Here is a 4,382-nt window from a genome sequence, read left to right on the forward strand (position 1 = left end):
GGCCTGCCAGTCTGTGGTCTGCGCGGGGCCGGGCCCTCTCTCGGCCGTGTCAGCCGGGCCCCGAGCCCGGAGGCCGGTTCTGCATCTGCGGTCGAGCGGGCGGGGCCCACGGTCCGGTCGCGGCCCTGACGCGGCTGGGACGGCCCGGGGGCCCCGGCACGGGAAACCCAAGGCCGGGGGCCCTTTAGAGGGTCGGCGTCGGGGTGGTCAGTGTGGGTCGCCGTGTCCTGGCCGGCGGGTCCGGGTGGGCCCGGGCAGGCTGGCTGGGGGCCGAGGGCCGGGCGGCGGCGCGACCCCGTCTGCGCTGGTCAGTCGGACACCTCCGGCGTCAGAGGTGGGAATGCCTGTGCTTCTGGCCGGCCGGGTCGCGTTCGGGGCAGGCAGGGACAGAGGTCGGCGGGGCGGGGTGGCCCCCACCGAGAGCAGGGGCGCCTAGGGCCTGGAGCTGTCAGTAGCGTCCTGGGGCCTGGGCCCTGGCCGGCCGACTCAGGTGTGCCGCCTGCCCCGGTGCCCCGCCGGAAACGGGCAGGGAGAGCGGCCCGCACCGAAGTGAGCCAGCGGCCCAGGGGGCCAGACACGTGGGCACAGCTGTGGGCCAGCCCGAGAGCATCGAAAGAGGTTTCCAGCCGATGGGTGAACTCCGGAATATCTCCTGACTGGAAGGGAATTTAAAAGTCATTTAGGGACTCTTTCTCCCATCCCCTGCCAAAGGATTTTTGAAAATCCCCAAATCCCCCCTGATAATTTGACGAGCCCGTTTGGAACCTCTTCCAGTGTTCCAAAGCGAATGTCTTTAAAGGAAACCCATTCTGTTCCTGGACAGATGTGCTTATAAGTTGAAAGAAACAGCTGGCGCCCATCCTTCCTAGTTCTTTTCCCTTATAGGCAGCTGTTAAGATATCTGAAGATAGTAACCATGTCCTCTGAGTCTTCACTTCCACTTCCTTCAGTTGTTTCTCATCTGCTGTGGTTCTCTAAACTGTCCTCTGGATGAGCTTTAGTTTCCCCATATCACCTTAAAGGAGAGTTTCTTAAAAGTGAGCATGGAGGCAAAACCTAGTAAGTTTCTCTAAGAAACAGCCCCAAGGATTGACCTGCTTAAATCGAAAGTACTCTAGATTCCCTTCCTCATTTCTGTACTGTATTTTGAACTTAAAAAAAAAAATTGAAAACATTTAGTAGTGTTTGTTCAAACAAACTAAAAGACATCTTATTTTGTGGAAATTTGGGGGTTTCCTTCCTTTTAAAAAATGTCTATAAACACTTTATCGAATGTGCTAATTAATGTACATCAAAATGTTTTATTAAAGTGTAATGTGCCATGCAAATAGAAGAGCTCTTTTTTTTTTTTAAAACTCTGAGAAGGATTGAGACCCAGTTTAGTGCCAAACTGCAATTTTGATATTTGGTTGCAGAGGGAAATGCTTTATTACATTGAACTCTTTGCTCTATTTCTAACTGCCAGCAGAAGGCCCAAAGTTACTATGAAAAAGAACACTTTTTGTTGCTTACTTACCAACCTCCTAAACTCTTGCCTAAGCAACTCTGCAGGTTAGTAATGTTTTAAGCCCAGTAGAGATGAGATGCCCTTGTAGATAAAATGCCAAGCTCTTACATCTGGGATCCTATTAAAGTACTAAGCAAAGTTTCACTGTTTTTACAACTTAGACAAGCACATACCAGCAGTCAAAATTGGTTATTTTTGTTCTTATGCCTTCATTTTTTAGATTGGTCAGTAGTTTTGAACTTTGTAGCACAGGTGTCAAGTTTTGATTTTTGTGCAAATGCTGTTCCCTTTTATGTAAGTTGGGTAAACATTTGCATGGCACCATTCTCAATGGAACTGTACAGATCTAGAGGAAAGGCCCCAATTCCTTCCTTGCAAAGGACTTGGAGTGAAAGGTAGAGGATACTTAACTGTGAGAAAGAATTGATGTGAATATCCCACTGAAAATTAAAACTTAGGGCTGGATGCAGGGGTTTGTGCCTGTAATTCCAGCACTTTGGAAAGATGAGGCAGGTGACTGAGACCAGGAGTTCTGGACTAGCCTGGGCAACATAGCAAACCCTGTCTCTACAAAAAATAAAAATGAAAATATAGCTGGGCATGGTGGTGCATGCCTGTAGTCTCAGCTACTCAGGAGGCTGAGGCAGGAGGACTGCTTGAGTCAAGGAGTTTGAGGCTTCAGTGAGCTATGATCACACCATAGCAAGTGACCAAATGAGACCCCATCTTTTAAAAAAGAAAAGAAAATTTAAACTTGGTATGTTCTAATCTTCATTGTGCACTTATGTACCTACTATGGGTCAAGCACTATGCTATGTACTATGCTCAGCTGGGTTTACAAAGATTTCCAATCTCGTGGAGCTGGTAAATGGATTATCTCAGAATAAAAGGTGAGAACTACATATAGGTGAGATATGGGAGTAAAGGTTGGGAGTAAAGGTTGCCCAAAGGTGAGGGCACTTAGACTAGCCTAGGAGTTAAAAGAAGGCTTTGGTAAGAGATGATATCTGACCCAAATCTTAAATGATAGGTAGGAGTAAGCTAGGCAAACATGAGCAGAAAGTGTCCTTCAAACAGAGAGAACAGCTTGAGCAAAGGCATCAATGTGAGAAAAGGAATGGCTTGCGTAGAGAACCACAGTTTGGGACTGCTAGGAATATAACAATAGAGATAGAAGTGGTAAGTTGTAAGGCTGGAAATACAGGCAGAGGCCATGTCATGGTGGACCTTGTATGCATAAGTATCCTGAAATGAAATCAGTAGGTACTGTGTTTTTTTTTTTTTAAATTTTTATTTAATTACAGAAAGGTGTCTATCAGACATGGTTGAAGTAACATTTTTAAAATGTGGTTGTAGGGATGAAGAGAAAGAAATGAATCTGAGACAATGTATAAGGCTTTAATGATTGATTGTATGTGCAGGTGAGAGGGTGAGGAGTCCCGTGTGATGCACAGGTTTTTGCCTTGGATGATTAATGATATGTTGGTAATTTTAACTGAGACAGGAAACAATTAATGATGAGTTCAATTCTGGACTTGAAGATTTCGCAATTTCTTGAGTTAGATCAACAAGCAAATATAGTGGAAGTAAGCTGAGAAAAAAAGGTGTGGTCAGAAAGTGGAATATCGGAGTTAAGTTGTCTGATATGGGATTGTTCTAGGTGACAGCGAGGTCTCTGTGTATGGATAGCTAAAATACAGCAGAGGTGAAGGTCAGTAAAGCTGAGTATGAAAGGAATTTCGAGGCTAGTGTATTGAATGAGTCATCTGTGTGGAGAGTGAAGTGATTGAGGATGATGGGATGTGGGGAAGAGAGAAAGATGTGACCCAGGTGCAGTAAAGATAGGGGATTAATCAGGAGGGTGGTAGATGACAGATGAGGAGGTGGGGTAGAGAGTGATATAGCCAGATGGTGCAAACCTTGAAGGAGGAGGGGTTTTTAAACACAAGAGTGAGAAGGTAATAGGTTTTTTTACTTTTCCTTCCTGGAAGCAGAGTTCTGATCTCTTTATCTTTATTTAGGACTCATATTAACCATTCTGTTTGCTCCGAAGAGTCTGTTCTTAGTCTTGGAAAGTGGGAGGGCACATACCTCATATTGAATCCTTTCTGCTAATACTTAATGACAAAGGGCAGTGGAGGTTTTTTCCTCTGATGATCATTAGTGGGTGGGTAGGGATCAATCAGATAAAGCAGTGAGGAGATATACCCATGGTTTTCTAGACAGAATATAGTGGAAAGAACCTAGGCTTTGGAGTTAGAAACACCAAAATTCAGATCTAGACTCTGTCATTTACTAACTTTATGACTGTAAACAAATTATTTAGCCTCTGTGAGCTCAGTGTCCTTATCTGTAAAAAAATTGTACTTCATAGGATATCACAAATATTACATGAAAAAATATATACATACATACCATACACATAAAATCACAAGAAAAACAATTAGTGATTCATAGATACAAAGTAAATGTTAGTTCCTTTCTTCCTTCCTTTAAGGGGCTTATGCTCTGCTAGCTGAAATAAACCTTTTACATGCTTACCTAAATTATAAAATAGAACATAGTGAGTACTCTAAGAGAGGTAGTAGCAAAGTGATAAAGCAATTCAGAGGAGGGAGCTGTCATTTCTAAACATTTGGAAACAAGGTTGGGCTTCATTTTCAAAATGAATTTTACTTGGGCCATGAACAAATTTCAATAGAGTAAATAATTTAGGTAGAGGTATAAAATAGGGAAAGCATAGGATATGGTATCGTTGTTAAAAATTAACAGCTACCACAGGTTTGAATATTGCATTTGTATAAGTTAATAGTAGGAAATATGGCTAGAGAGATGGGCTGGGGCCTTGGTATTAAAGATCCGAAACTGTGATGCA

Source organism: Rhinopithecus bieti, unplaced genomic scaffold, assembly GCF_001698545.2.
Source record: "Rhinopithecus bieti isolate Rb0 unplaced genomic scaffold, ASM169854v2 scaffold_6907, whole genome shotgun sequence".
NCBI lineage: Eukaryota > Metazoa > Chordata > Mammalia > Primates > Cercopithecidae > Rhinopithecus > Rhinopithecus bieti.